Below are 16,884 nucleotides of genomic sequence, written 5' to 3'. Positions count from 1 at the left end.
ATAATCAAGTGACAGTGGAGTTGGATAAAGGAAATGGTTACTTACTGATGTTGCTAGACTTTTCAAAAGCATTTGACAGAATACCAGATGAAACTCTATTGCATAAATTGGAGCAAATGGGAATTAGTGGGTGGCTGATGGACAGATATCAAAGAGTGGTTTATGGAGAAGTTGAGTCCAAGAGAAGGCAAGTAGTGTACCACAAGGCTAAGTACTTGGTCCTCTGTTATTTAATTTGCATATCAGTAATATAGGAAATGATTTGACATGACATATTCAGTTGTTGGCAGATGATGCTAAACTGAGAAGAACAATAATAAATGAAGATGAGGCAGAGATCTTGCAGGAAGACTTAAACAGACTAGCAGTATGGGCAAAGGTAAATGGCTTCCAGTTTAATATTACAAAGGGTAAGGTGATGAACTGCAAGAAACAGATGAGGACAGGGACTTAGGTGTGATTGTGAACAGGGATTTGAAGTTTAGGGGGCATATTGCAAAGGTGATCAAAACAGTACATCCGTCAATACATGGCAAGAAGGGAGAGAACAAAAGTCACCAGTGGAAATTGTGTGTGATTAACAAGGGTGTTAGGACTAGATTTTTTTGTTTGGAGGGTGGAATGGGTTGGCAGAGGGGGTGGAAAGTGCTTCGTTAGTGAATGAGTTTAAGGAAAGATATGATAGGTATTGTGTGAATGATGGCTAGTGTGTGAATAATAGATCTCCCACAATGAGTCTTCTGACTCCATGGAAATGTCTCTATAATAATAATAATAAATAGGCATTTTGCCATTGTTTCAGCAGTCTAATCAGCAGTCTAATATTGAGATTGCATATCTGCAATTACAGGGGAAAGGGGGGGGGGGATATGATTGAGACATTTAAGCTGTTGGAGGTTTACTATGGGATTAGCATTGGGGGAGATTTTTTATATGGTAGAATGAGGGAGAAGAACATAGACAAGGTATCATTCCTAAAAGTTGCAAAATTAAGTAGTGAGTAAAAGGGTAAAAAGACCTCCCACGATGAGTCTTGTCACTCCATCAGGACATCAAGAAATTAATAATGATTAAAAAAAATAAGAAAATGTATTATAATTAATAGTACAAATAATAAAGTAACAACTTTTCTCTAAATAAATCAGTTTAATAAAAATTAGTGATTTTTCCATTCACTGAAGGTTTTTTTTTTTTCCAGAATACATCTAATAGAAGTTATTATTATTATTCCTAACACCTCCAAGGAGTCCGAAGACTCATCGCGGGAGGACACCCACAACCATCTCAACCACTACATTGAACCTCTGCTACAAATTAACGTCATCTACCGCCCACCACAACTAGTATTTTTTGTCTGTAAATTGCGTGTGTTCTGAAGGGCTGATTTGTCTGTATGCAGGATGAAACACCTGAGTTTCCAGGAGAAAAAACCCTGCTACCTCCATATGAGATCGACTTTATCCATCGATTGAAAATCGTCCAGATAAAGATTCCTCCCTTCACGACAAGAATCGAACTTAGGCCTATTCCAATCGAACGGCGCAATGTACCATCATTCTTATAAGTGTATGAAAGCTGGGTAACCCTTCAAGTTTTTGCAACATTCTGCACTTTACAGTTTAAGAAACGCTATTCTAAATGGGTTTTATAACTGACAAGAATGACAGTATATATATTCTTGATTGTATATATTTTCTACATCAGACTACATATCAGTTTAAAAATACTTTTCTGAAATTGGTTTTAGTATTTTTGTAACCAGACTGATCAGACAGAAGACCTGCATGATCTGTTCTAGAACAAAAGGAAAATTTATGTCCAGATCATATACTTCACCCCAGAATTGATCTGTTTTCTATGCAGTCCTTCGGCTTTTATAATTCCACTTGGTAATTTTGTTCTTTAAGTGTGAATACTAGCCTGAGTAATTTTTCTCAGTTGAATAGTTTTCTTATTATTCATACCAGACCTCCTTGGAGTTAAAAGAGTTATTGCAGGAGGTACACACTGTCAGACACAAAGTTCATCTGTATTCCTCACACTGTCAGGCGATGCAGTCCACTCACACAACCACTCTCCATCCAAAGAACCTGCTCTTCACTCCCTGCTCACACCTTCCTTATATATAAGGTATCCTCATTACCTCCAATTGGTGAAAGCAATCATGTGGTATTGACTTGGGAGGTTGCAAAATTTGTGGATTTCTCTCTTAAAAAGGGGTATATACGGAACTACAGGTTAGGCAATCATAACATGCTTCGGAGCGAACCTTGTACTCCAAATTTTCTCCTTGTAAATTCTCCATAACATTTTCTTTTTTTGCAGATCAAGCTTGATACTACTACTCATCCATCTAACACCTACCTTGTTTGTCTTCCTGACCATGGGGACACAACCTGATATTGACCTTCCTCAGATATCCGCTGATTTTATCCCATGCACTGCTAACATCTTTCCCCTGCAATATGTTCTGCCATGGGATGGCTGCACATATTGCAGGGGAAAGATGTTAGCAGTGCATGGGATAAAATCAGCGGATATCTGAGGAAGGTCAATATCAGGTTGTGTCCCCATGGTCAGGAAGACAAACAAGGTAGGTGTTAGATGGATGAGTAGTAGTATCAAGCTTGATCTGCAAAAAATGAAAATGTTATGGAGAATTTACAAGGAGAAAGGCGATCAGTACACCCATGAGCAGCACAGGGCTCAAGCTAGGAAGGTTACCAGCATAGTAAGAAAAGCTAAACCAGATTATGAGAAGACCTTAGCCAAGTAGATCAACGGTAGTCCCAAAGAGTTCTTCCACTATGTAGCAAGTAAAAGGAAGAATGACTTCGGAAGGATAACCTTAGTGGGTGCTGATGGTATCGAGGTGACCAATTCAGATGTAATAGTAGAGTTACTGAGTGATCACTTTTCAAAAGTCTATCACCCAAGTGAGGATATCTCTGTACCTGTAGCACTAACTAATTGTGAGAATTGAAGTTAAGAAATCAGAGGTACTTAGTATATTTCAAAATTTAATTACAAACACTGCTGTAGGTTTAGATGGAATATCAGCTCTGGTGTTGTGTGAATGGGCAAAGGAATTGTCATTGCCTCTTACTTGATTATTTAACTTAAGTTTGAACTCTGGTATGGTCTCTAGGGAGTGTAAGGAAGGCAAAGTAGTTCCTTTGCATAAAGGTGGCTCTAAAACTGTGGTAGTTAATTACAGGCCAATTACCATCTCGGGAGTGGTGGTAAAAGTATTGGAAAAGTTGGTTAAAGACAAAATTCAAGAATGGGTGGATCAGGATATGATAATCTATAGGGGCCAACATGGTTTTGTTAAAGGTTGATCCTGCCTTAGCAATTTATTAACTTTTTATAATAGAATGACATCTGAGTTGGACAAAGGAAATGGTTACACAGTGGTAGTTATGGATTTTGCTAAGGTTTTTGACAGGATACCCCATGGAATACTGTTGCACAAATTGGAGCAGATGGGGATGGATACTAAACTGGTGATAAGGATAAGAGAATGGCTCAGGGAGAGATACCAGAGGGTGATGTATGGAGGAGCAGAGTCCAGGATGAGACAAGTGACCAGTGGTGTGCCTCATGGCTCTGTGCTTGGGCCATTGTTGTTTAATTTGTACATAAATGATATAGGAAATGGCTTAAAGGGAGATATTCAGTTGTTTGCTGATGATGCAAAGTTGGGTAGCACAAAAAAAAATCAAGCTGATGTTGAGAATTTGCAGGATGATTTAAATAAGCTAGCATAAGGTAATGGATGTTGGTTAAATGTGGAAAAGTGTGAAGTGATGCATTTTGGGAGTAAAATATTACCGGCTGTGTACTACATTGATGGAATGGTACTCCAAGAGATTGATGTGGCTAGGGACTTAGGGGTGTTGGTGGATAGGGAGATGAAGTTCAGGGGACACATTGCTAAGGTGTCCAAGATTGCACATAGGATTACTTGGCTATTGAGGAATACACTAACATCCAGAGATAATGAGGTTATTATTCCACTTTATAAAACGTTGATACTTCCACATTTGGATTACTGTGCTCAGGTCTGGTCTCCTGGATTCCTTGGAGATGAGGAAATTGTGGAGAGGGTTCAAAGGAGAGTGACTAAGTTGGTGAGTGATGTAAAAAATGCTCCCTACATTGATAGATTGAGAGCTTGTGGATTGTAGAGGTTGGTTGATAGGCAGAGAAGATGGGATATGATAGAAACATTTAAATTACTAAAAGGTTTTTATAAGATTGATGCAGAGGAAATGTTTCAGCTGTGTGATAGTGATGGAAGAACAAAAGGTCATCCCTGGAAATTAAGGAAAAGTGGTGTTAACAAGGGTGTGAGAACGAGGTTTTTTGCATGGAGGGTGGTAAATGAGTGGAATGCATTGCCTGACTCAGTTGTGAGTTCTTCGTCTGTAAATGAATTCAAGAAGAGATATGATAGATATTGTTTTGATAGTTTGGGTCTCCTGCAATGAGTCTACTGACTCCATGGAGATACCCATAATAATAATAATATTATTATTATTATTATTAAACAAGGCCTCATGGAGTCAAAGACTCATCTAGGAGGTCCGTTTATCTCACACACATCTCATCATACCGTGTCTTAAACGCATTCAAACTCCTTGCAGACACCACACTCTCAGGCAAGGCATTCCAATCAGTCACAACTCTGCACGAAAAAAACCTGCCTCTCACTCCCCTACTCACACCCTCTTTATACAGTTTCCAGGATGACATCTGGTTCTCCCCTGATCCCCCACTATTCTCTAAATATATATATATATTCTAAAAATATATATATATTTTTTTTTCTTATTCAATTCACCTAACTTCTTGCTCAAGAAAGCAACAGGTTTCAGAAATTCTTGATCTCATTGTTCTACTACTGTAACCAGAACCGGCACTAGGGTCTTTGCCGCCCACATGCAATTTCTATCTAAGCGCCCCTGTAATGATCCGGGCGTGTGTGGTTCTTTTACGATAATAAAAATTTAAATTATTTGAAATTTCTTAAATAAATTTTGACAGAACAGCCACACATTGGTTCGCTAAATGTAACGAACCAGGGGTGTTGACCAGGCAGGATAATCGTTAAAAACCGAATATTTAAAAAATTCTCAAAAGTTAAAGCAAATTTTGATAAAGCCACTTCACTTTAATCATTTAATATAATGATACAGGGATTATAGCCTTCTCACCGACCCGAATCGCTAACAAAATTAAAATGAATTTTAATTAAAGTTAAAATTTATTTGAACTAAAGTTTAAAAATTTATTCCATTTTACAAGTTACTAAATTCTTAGTAACTTGTAAAAATTTTTTAATAATTTTTATAAGTGCAACTATCTTTTAGGAAAATAAAAGAAACTCAAGATAGATGAGAAAAATAAGAAAATAATTCAGAAATAATTAGAACATTTAATATAAGTATTCAAAAAATAACATCTTTACAGAATAACAGAAAATGAATTAAATTATTAAATTACATAAATATACTTGAAATTTTTTAAATTAAAATTTTAGTGTTTTTGAATTTCACATTCACAAAATTAGAAATAACGGTCTTAATGTCTAATTCTGTACATATATAATTTTCAAGCTATTAATGCCAAACTAACAAGCCTTTTTTGTGACATACTTGTTCTTAAGTAGGTTTTAATCAATTTCAACTTGGAAAAGGAACGTTCATCGCTCGCTACACTAGCAGGTAAGGTTAATAGTATTCTTAAAGCAATTGAAAAGTTAGGGAAAGATAAAGTATTGGACACAATAAAATTAAGAATATCGAAAGGGTTTTGAATATTTAAATTATCCTTCCGAAAAATATCCCGGAAAGCACATAACTCGTCATATAGTTCTATTGCATTTACGTCTTTATTGTTGCCGTCCTTCAAGAGAATCTCTAAATCGTCACAATTTTTTTTTGTAAATCTTTGTTATTAATTTGTAGTAATGTATATAAGAAATTTAAATTATCATAATCTGTTTTTTAGTTGTTCAAAACGTTCTATTAATGAACACATTGCAACGTCTAGAAGCGTATAAAACATATTCACTCTAAATTTATCTTCTGGCGATTGTGGCGTTTTGTCATGATGCTCGTAGTCAAATTGTCGTGTCTTCTTTCGTCGTTGAATTTCCGTACCAGTTTTTAATTCTTGTTCTCCATCCACCTCTTCACTCAGTTCTTTTGCCGTTTTTTTAGAACTTCTTTGAAATTTGTATCTGATCGATACTCTTTCTTGTAAGAATATTTTTAAGTTTTTGATAGATTCTAAAGCAAGTGTAATGTTCATATTTTTGTCTTGAAGCATTTTACTCACAGGGTTTATTCTGTTAAGTAAATCATGTCAAGTTATAAGAGAGCAAATAAATTTGTAGTCCTTTATTTTAGCACATAATGTTTGTGCTTCATGCTGAGTTTCTTTATTAAAATTTTCATTATTTAAAATTTCAAAAAGTGCATCGTAAATTTCTCCTAACTGATATCGTAGAGGCCGGATTGCATTAATTTTACTTTCCCATCGCGTTTCTTTAAAAGGATTGCCCAACGTTTGTAAGAGAATGAAAAGAAATTGTATATTTCTTGAATAATTGCAAAGAAACTAATTGTATCTGCATTCACTTTGGCTGCATCCTTAATGATTAAATTTAGAGTTTGAGCAGCACATGGCATGTAAGAAGCTTGAGGATTTTTGTTCAAAAGGAAATTTTGGAGCCCATATTATTTCCCTTTCATATTTGCCCCATTATCATACCTTGACCTCAATGTCTTCAATGGGAATGTTCCATTTTTCCAGTTGTTCCATTATTGTTGCACATAAACTATGTTCTGTGGAATCTGATATATCTGCCAAACCTAAAACGTTTTCCTTGATCTTGACAATTCCATTGTCACAGGAAACAAAGCGAATAATAATGGTCATTTGTTCTGTTTTACTTGCATCAGGTGTGCAGTCTAAAATTATGGAATAATATTTAGATTTTCGAATTAATAATAAAATTGTATCCCTGATTGCGTTACTTCAAGTTTCCAATATTTCATTTTGACTGTCTTTACTCAAATAGTGTACTCTATTGTTTCATTGTAGGGCCCTTTCAATATGATTTTCCATAACGGCATCAAACTTCACAAACAGTTCGACTAATTTTAAAAAATTGCCGTTATTCCTTTCATATAATTTATCAGATGATCTGTGAAAAGCTAAATTTTGGCTACCAAGGAATTTTATAATTACAATCAAAAGTTCTAAAACACTCATCCAATGTTTCTTTTCCATTTCATACATGCTTTGAGTCTGGCAATCAATAGTAGTTTTGCTTTTTAAATTTTTATCAAGTTCCTTCCATTTTGAGAAATTTTTCATGTGAGTTAAACTAGTCTCATGTCTATGCAAAGTTGTACTTACATTTCTTTAATCGGCGAAAATTTCTTCAATAGGTGCGAAAAGTTTGCAACAAAAGCAAAAAACAGAATTTAAAGTTTCGGAATAAATGAGCCATGTTCTTGGCACGAGCTCCCTGTTTTCCATTTTTCTATTACAATACGTGTCGTCAAATTTACGACCATATGTATCTGTGATATATTATATTTTTCTTTTGAACAGGCTCCATTTCAATTAAAGCAACTCGTAATTTTTCATCAATATTTCCCCATTCACCTGGATCTTCTAAATTTACAGAGACTAACAATGTGTTAGTTTCGTGGTAAACTACAACTAAATCTTCTCCTAACTGTTTTTCACTTAAATTATGCATCTTGTTCAATAGTTGCAATAGTACTTTCATGAAAACTGGATGATGTGCACGGTACTTCAACTCTGATTTCTGATGTATTGAGTTGGTTACAATCTGCATCAAAATATTTTAATATTTTAACAAATTTATTAAGAGCCCCAGTTTGTTTCTTAATATCTGCTTCTTTCGCAGCATGACGCTTACGATTTTGTACACTGGATAACTTTTTTTTAATTTTTGATTCCATTTCTATTTTATACCCACAAGAAATTATTACACAACACGACACAGAGACGAAATAATAGTCCGCACTGCGCTACTGTCAGTAGCCTACTGAGATGTGTACCATATGACTAGTTAACTAGCAGCAAATGTTTTGTACGAAAATTCGTTTCTGCACATAAAAACCGTTCACCATTTCACTTTAGATAGACTGCAGTAGACTAAGCATGCTGCAGGCAAGCATTTAGCCTGCTCTCACTGCAAAATTGTAAATAGCCGGCTGATCAATGAGGCGGCAATATACAATTTTTTAAAATTTTTATTCGGTGTATCCAGCCTTATGTATTTTAATATTGATCATTCTAAGAATTTTTTGTTTTTATGATAAAAATTGTGTTTCTTAAAAATGAACCTGCAAACCGTGCCCTGCTTGCGGCGCCGCCCTGTTAAATATTGAATGGAGAACTTCTTGACAAGTTATTCATTCAGGATCTAACATGTAAGCTTTACAAAATAACAAATAACAAAATTCCACTGATAAGCAGGTATTATGCAAAAAAATTTGCATAATACCTGCTTATCGGTGGAAGGTGAGAAACACCTAAGTTGTTGTATGTGTTGCTGTATGCGTTAGCTCTGCTAACGCATACAGCAACATATCAGTATGTGTAATATATTGGAATTACTTATTGTCAAACGGAAAGCTAAAAATCAAGAATTATGTCGGATTAGCAATTCATGTAAAGGAATAATGGCATAAATTATTAAGCTGTCAAAAAGTCGTAAGTCGCCGGGTAAGAAATAACTACTAGGATCAACGGTCATGTCTAAGTCGCAAGTGCCTGTCGTAACGCCGAAGGCACTATGGGGAAGGCTGATGTAAGTGCCTTTCCTCGAAAGCAACATCTAATAGCAAGGAGGAAAAGCAAGGGATCAACCTAAGGGCAATGTAAGTTATGGATCATGTGAAAAAACAATACAGAAAAAGAGGACGCTGAGAAAGAATATTTAAGGCAATACGTGCCAAGCTCTGGCTTTTTTGTTTCTTCTGGGATTTTGGAGATCGAGAACTCTCGACGAGTGATCGGAGATAGGACAAGCCGAGGGTGCTATGTCAACGGACAGCCAGCCGTATTCATGACTTGCGCTGAGAAGGATTCCGCGGAGACCCGTGCGAGCGGAAAAGGCTCGTAGTTCCAGCCATTTCCTGATTTGTGTCTGGTAGCAGAGAACAGAACAACTCAGTCACGAGCCCAGAACCAGCCAAGATGAAGGATGACCCAAGCAACACATGGCAGTTAATAGACCTTTGGAGGGACTTAGTAAAGTAAAGATCCTTTTGTTTTATATCTTGAGATTGTTTGAAGGTAGAACTTGTGTCTTGATAAAGCAAGACTGAGGACATTTTAGAGAACTTTGACAGGATAGAGTAATTAATACAGTCAATTCTATTAGACAAAGAATTGTATAGGATAAATCTAACTTGTATATAATTGAAGTAGTGAAAACTCTTTGTTAATTGAGTAAATTTAACTAAGAGAGAAATGAGTTGTGAAATATCTATTTAAAGTAAATGTGAATGAAGGAACTCGACTTGTGTGTGACATTGTTTAATTATCCATTTGTATTACATAATTTTGCATGTCAGTTTATGTAAGAAGGTTAGATTAGTATTGAATAGTTTGTATAGCATAAGACATTCACTTAGCTAGCAATTCAGATGTTTTGATAACTTAATACAAGATTTTATGTACCCATCTTTTAGCATTAATAAACATGTTTTGTTACTTGAACCTGAGTCTTGCCTGAATTCACGGTGACAAACTACCACTTGTGAAAATAGAACCAAATAGAGTGAAGGAGTTTAGATAATCATAAAATTACGATTAGATCTTAGGTCACGACTGCAAGGTACCGAGATCTATATCGTTGTGTCCCTATCTACGATTATTAAACTTTCTTTTTCTCCTTTCAAGTGAATCTCTATATTTTCTTTATTCAAACTTTAACTGTGCACGAGATAATACAAATTTCCACTATTTAAACTTTTTCTCCCCTTAGTGTCCCTAATATTTATATTATACTGTGCCTTTCAGGACATTTAGTTTAAGATATATAATTCGAAAACAAGGAGCAATTACAAAAATATGTCTGAGTGTGAAACAATTAAGCAGTCGTGACCCTTTATCTCGTAACTTAACACATTAATTTCCCGCGTGATTAGGTTTGTACGTTTTTCAAGTGGTACATTAGGCAGCAATTTCAGACAACAACTGTATTATTAGTGAACAAAAGTTTATTTAAAATCTCAAACATGGTACAATTCAATTTCTATTATATAAAACACAATTCAATACTAAGAATAAAAATTACAAAATTACACAAGCAAAATACAAGTATTAGGGCAAAATCCTATATGGGAATTTGCGATCATGCCGTCATAACAGACTTTATGCATATAAATATACACATATAATCCTGGAACAAATTAACACTTTACTTAACCTTATACTACTCAGAATGCTCTATATTGCTATAATACCATTGACATTAATGTTTATTTTCAGTTTACCTTACCTAACTTACAAAACAATATAGGTTAAACTATCCTTTTGCTATACCCATACATACATTTGACCATTAAGACACTCTCATATGAGATACTATGTGCATACATAAATCTCTAGCACATGAATGCTTATCAAATAATATAAACTAGTTTACTCTTGTTCTACTCTGATTTGTACTAAAGTCCTAGTATATTTTCGACTGTCCAGTAATTAACAATGATTGCAACTATATGCGATTTCAATTGATACAAGATTTTACAGTACCTTTCTAGGACGAACCCTGGATTTCACGATCTATACCTTTCGTGCTTGAATTAAGGACACGCACAGGATCTTCTATTCTATTACAATGGAATTCATCACGTGGGTACGGACTTCTATATGGATTTTCTTTCCCTCGATACGAGTATGGATAATGAGATATACATAGACAATTTCTTCCATCTTGTAACTATACGGCGTTCCTCGTCTCTTGCAATAGGAATTCGAGATCGAATTCCAGTACACTTTGTTTCCTTGTTGCGTCGGACGGAGATAACTCCTACGGCGTCACTCAGGAAAACCCGTGTTACCTATACGAAAAATTTGTGAAGAAACTGAGGGGGAAAAAAAAGCCCTGGGGGGGGTTCCTAATTCTTTTATCTGCATGGCCCTTATCGGCACCTTCAGTTTCTTCCCCCCCCCCACTGGAGTCGATCTCATTCACCAATTAAAGTCGTGTTTTTTCTTCCCAAAACATGCTACGGTCCCTTGCACGTGACTCAGTTGACAACGTCTCACTTTGGGAGTTGACCTTGAGTGCACGACATTTGTCTTAAGCTAGCCTCTATACAAAATTAATCCCCTTTTTAGAATTTACTTGAATATTTTCATCGTTTTAATTTCAGATGGCTTTGTGTGAATTCTTTTTAATACTCATTATTCAGGACTTTCATCATTTCAAAGATAAAAAAAATAAATAAATAGAAGTTCAATCCAATATGAAATGGTAACACTAAATACAAATGGTATTATCTCATTGATTTGCAAGAATTTTGTTTGTAGACAGCAAAGATGGAATGCTCTTCCATGTAAAACAGGAGTGTCAAACTCAAATTGGACTGCGGGCCATTTGCTATAAAACTATCTCAAGTGGACCGCAAAAAATTTTCGACTAAAAAAACCTGCACTAATTCGAATCGAAGGGAAGTGAAAAATTAGTATAAATTAATTGGAAAATTAATAACAAAAATTTTATTTATTCTAAGCATTACAAGACATAAAATCATATTATAATGATTATGACAACTCAAAAAAAAATAATATAAAGAATATTTTTATTATATTAATATTTACAATAGATAGCATTTAATCCAAATTAAAACAAAATTAAATTTTATTTAAATAAATCAAATATTTATATATTTATACATTCTAAAAAATAAAGTATAAACTCATTAATAACCATCACAAAAATTTACAGTGTCCTGTTAGTTTGAAATTTTTTGTGTTTGCGTTGAAATAAAATACTTCTATTTTTTTTTTTTTTTTGGTGGGGGGGGGGGACCTATATTTTCAATTTTTAAAAGAATTTTTAAATGTTACTGAAAATATTTTGGGAAAAATTACAATATTTTCGGGTTTAAAAAAAAATATATATATGTATATACTTTGCATAATATAATTATAATAATTTAATTTCAGTATTTTATTTTTTTCCCGACACAACGTTTATTATTAACCAGCCTGTCAAAATTTGGACTCAAAGATTGTGAGCATACAACCTTCGTTATGGCAGAAAGGTTGACGTCGGTTAATCTTGATCTGTGGGCTGTTTTGTTACCTTTCATACATGAGAATAATTGTTAACATAAAAAGGTGCTTCCAAAATAACATAAAATATTTGATGCAAACTTTTTTATTTCCGGATATTTTTGACCTAAATAACTGTATATTTTTGGTACACCGACTTCTTGGTATTTCGTTTTAGAATGGAATCATTTTGGAAATCAATAAGTTCCATTTGAATGCAAATAGGAGCTTTTTCGAAATTAAAGAAAAAAGGATCTGTAAAAAGCGAAAAAACTTTTTCTTGCTCTTTGAAATCTTTAAATCGCCTATCAAATTCTTCTTTTATCTTTTCTAGTTTGGAACAATATTGAGAAAAGGTAAAACTTTGATTCTTATTGTTCAACTGTTCACACATAGGAAAGTAACTTAGAATTTTTTTTTGTTAATGATTTTGAAACAAAACTAACTTACATCTAAAACTTGCCAGTGCATCATACATGTGTGTTATTAACTGATCTTTCCCCTGAAGTTTGACATTTAAATCATTCAAATGTCCTGTAATATCAACTAAGAATGCCAGATCTTGTACCCATGTCTGATCATTAAGAAATGCAACATCATGATTTTTCATTTCTAGGAACAATTTGATCTCTAAAAGTAAAAAAAAAAAGCTTTATAGAACCTTATGACAAGATAACCAACGAATCTCTGTGTAATAAGGTAGCCCTTCAAATTCACTCTCCAGTTCTTTTAGAAATTGTGCAAACTGGCGGTGATTGAGGCCTCTGGATCGGATGAAGTTCACGGTATTTGTCACAGGCTTAAGTACGCTGCTCATTTCCAACATTTTGGAGCAGGACCTGCTAATGAATAATGCAGTGGAAAGATTGCAGTTTTGGAATGTCTGGATAAATTTCCTTTAACTTTGCTGCAAGTCTTGACACAAAACCTTTATTTTTGCCTGTCATTGCTGGAGCACCATCGGTTGTCACTGCTACGAGCCTGTTCAAAGGAAGTTAATATTTTTCAAAAATGTCTTCCCCTGTAGTGGTTCCATGAATGGGAATCATTCCCAAGAACTCTTCAGTAATATTCATATTGTCGTCGCATGCCCGAAGAAACAAAGCAACTTGAGCCACATCGTGAATATCGAAACTTTCGTCAAGTGCAATTGACAAGCACTATACATTTGCAGATATTTCTTGCAACTGGTCACGCAGATTATCTTCCATTTCGGTTATTCTTTCGATCACAGTATTTTTGGACAAAGAAATATCACGAAATTCTGGCACATTTTTGGGACATACGTTTTCGTCTGCTTTTATCATACATTCCTTAACCAAGGAACCGTCACTAAAAGGTTTCGAATGTTTCGCCAATAAATAGCTGATTTCATAACTGGCTCTCACTGCTGATTCATTATCTTTCATAATTTTTGAAAATATTTGTTGTTGACTTTGAAGTGAATTCTTCATACTTAATTTTTCTTCTCTCAGTTTACCCTCAAAGCGTGAATATTCTTTGTGAATTTTATCGTAGTGCCTTTTTATATTATATTCTTTGGCGACACTAATTTCGTTACAAATAATGCACACAATTTTGTCCTTTGTTTCAGTGCAGAAGTAATTTAATTCCCATTTTTCTTGAAATTTTCTCCTCTTATCAGCAATTTTTCTTTTTCTTGTTGGCTTGGAAAGTGACATTGTCCCGGTCAATAAATATAGTATTAATATTATTAACAATTTTTATAAAAATGTTTTAATAAAACCGCACAAAACTGTAGACCAGTGCATGATACTATTGCAAATAAAAATAAAAAATAATAATAAAAGGAATTTTCTCACTGCTAGATTGTCATTGAATCGTGTTTGCCGCACTGACTTCAAAGATCACTGATTGACTGTAGCAGGCAATTATAAACTCATAGCTGAATTCCCATGAGTGCGTATGCTGCACGTCACATGAACAGCTAGTAGCCAATAGAATTCAACTTTTTCAGTATGCTACCAGCAGCGTGCTGTAAATTAACAATGAAAGCATAAATATAGTTTACGGCTGATTAGGATCCGGATCTAACATTGAAATTGCGACATAAATTTTTATTATTGCAATTACTGTATATTATAGCAGATTGTTGCATCCATATTGTAACTATGTAGTTTACGATTGATTAGGATCGGATCTAACATTGAGATTGATATAAATTTTTATTACTGCAATTGTATTATAGCAGATCGTTGCATCCATATTGTAACTATAAATGTCGTATGAAAACGAATAAATCGATACCGTATTTACTCGAATATAACTCGCACTTTTTTTTCCTCAAAATTAAAGCTAAAAAATCATGGTGTGAGATATATGTGGGGATTTTTAGAAACTAAAGTTTTCAGAAAAAAAACTGAAAATTGGGATGACTTACCAAGAATCTCCTCTTCATTATAGCTACTTCCGGCCTCCAGAGCGGTTTCCTTGTGTGCATTGTCAAAGTCATCTATCCAAATAGCATCATCTTCTTTCCCATTATTCCAAGTAAAAATTACAAGTAATTTACAAGATTTTAGATACGTAATGAACACCCTTCACGAATGTCTGAGAAGTGAAAGCAGAACGTGAAATAGGCAGCAGTGGTAGGCCAATAGAGATAGAACAGCTATGAAGATGTGGATATGATTGATGCGGTATTAACAAAAGATCGCGTTACCAAAACACAAAGTCAGGCCAACATTTTTGAGCTGAAATGCTAATTCTCTTCAACCAAATTCCATAATATCTGAAACTGTCTTAACAACATTCACTCTATATGTTTTAGTTTTAACACGTTTACAAATTTAATTGCAGCTTTGTGTTTGAGTTAGTGGGGAACTCGCACACATCTAACTAAAAACAATAGATTTTAGATACTGTGTTTGCCGGTGAAACATATGGTTTTGCTTAAGTTTAAACAGCGTGGTTAATGTAGGAGAGGACATGTGATTCATTAGTTAGTGCTGTTTTTATACCAGTTGTCTCTAATTGTAGTTGGGGAAGGCATGTTGTTTACCGCAGGGAGCGAGTTATTGTTCTGACGTAAAAGTGGTTAAACTTTATTTTCGTGTGTGATGTACAGTACATGCAAAACGTTTTAATTTCTTTTTTCATAAAGTAAAATCAGGGTACAGGGGTGTGAGTCATATGCAAGGGCGAGTTATATTTGAGTAAATACGATATTTCTGTTTTATTATAAAAAGCAATCATCCTTTTTTTTAAAATCTTTCCTTAAAGTGTTGGGGGCTGCACGAAATTGCTTTGGGGGCTGCCAGTTTGACACCCCTGATGTAAAATAATGATTAGATTCTCATTTAATGTATTGTACAGAAGCCTGGAGTCTGTCTAGGAAAGGATATTGTTGTGCAGAAGAGAATGAGTTGATATAAGTGGCTACTCTTATATGGAATAAGTGATTTTATAGGTTGCAAACCTCAGGAGACAAGATGAATAAGAAGAAACCTGAGTGAAGTTTATGAAACTGTTAAGGGAATGGATAAGATGAATTATAGGGATTATTTTAAAGCACTTTCCCAAGATTTGTTTACTAGGTGACATAGTTTTAAACTAATAATCCAAGGACTATATCTATATCCTCATGCTATTCAAGATACACATCAGCAAATTCCTTCTTTCCCTCTAAGCACTTGCCCACATCACTGTTGTGTAGTAGGTTTTGTGACAACTTATTGTGGGGAACTTATATAAATAAAATAAAACCAAAAATTCATTAGCCCTACTCTTAATCTTTGTAATACTATGCCCATGAAAATTACTCTATTATGGTGAAAATAAACCACCCAGCAAAAATACTTTTGCAAGAATACAAGGATTGCACCATTGGATCACATTTTTGATAGAACTACAGGATAGAGGAATAAATATGTCCACAAATCAAAATTTAGATGGAAGAGATAATTTTGAGAAGTAGAGGCCATCAAAATCCAAATATAATTTAAATAAGAACAGTTCAAATAATTCAAGGATTTGGTTTTTCCTAGGACAAATGCCTTTTATTAACTACAGCCAAGATTTCACATATCTACTGTCTCTTTAGAATATTGTTTCTAAACTTATTCTTGTATGGCATGTTATTTCATTTATTTATTAATTTTGAGATATCTTTGATAGCATAACAACATGTAAGATACTTATATTTTTTGCTGGTTTTTGGTAGCAGGAAACTTTGCTTTTGAAAGATGGGTTCAAATCCCATGCTAGATGTTTGTCACACCATCATTGAATGAATTGGACTGAAATAAAATGAAATGAATTTTCATCACTAGTGTGATATCACCACTGTACTTATTAGAGTATGGTGGGCATGTCACACCATACCTGAAATAACAGAAAAGAAATTTTTTCTTCAGAACTATATTTTCTGTTTATCTGATGCTTAACTGACCAATGTTATAGGGTTTCAGTTTGTGTGTGAGTTATCAATATTTATATATATATATATAATAAATAAAATAAAAATAAATAAGTGTGTGTGTTAATAATGTTATTAAATTTTATTTTCCTTTGAGTTTGTAG

At 34.2% G+C, this 16,884-nt stretch overlaps 1 protein-coding gene across 7 annotated transcripts in view; it reads left to right on the top strand.

Annotated features, from left to right (window-relative positions):
• Positions 1-16,884, top strand: part of LOC150094718 (myotubularin-related protein 9) — a 282,350-nt gene that overhangs the window by 11,876 nt on the left and 253,590 nt on the right. For 3 of the 7 annotated variants that reach the window (XM_090410948.1, XM_090410949.1, XM_090410950.1), the window contains exon 2: positions 5,672-5,729. The exons of 3 other annotated variants lie outside the window; for them this stretch is intronic. The gene's annotated coding sequence lies outside the window, so the exon portion shown is untranslated. The remainder of the gene's footprint in view (positions 1-5,671; positions 5,730-16,884) is intronic. One more of the 7 variants, XM_090410945.1, reaches the window with a different exon arrangement.

Source organism: Typopeltis vanoorti, chromosome 21 (assembly GCF_054136105.1).
Source record: "Typopeltis vanoorti isolate ZY-2024b chromosome 21, IOZ_Tvanoo_1.0, whole genome shotgun sequence".
Taxonomy (NCBI): Eukaryota; Metazoa; Arthropoda; class Arachnida; order Uropygi; family Thelyphonidae; genus Typopeltis; species Typopeltis vanoorti.
Note: the sequence above shows the minus strand (reverse complement) of the source record. Positions and strands in the feature narration are given on the sequence as shown.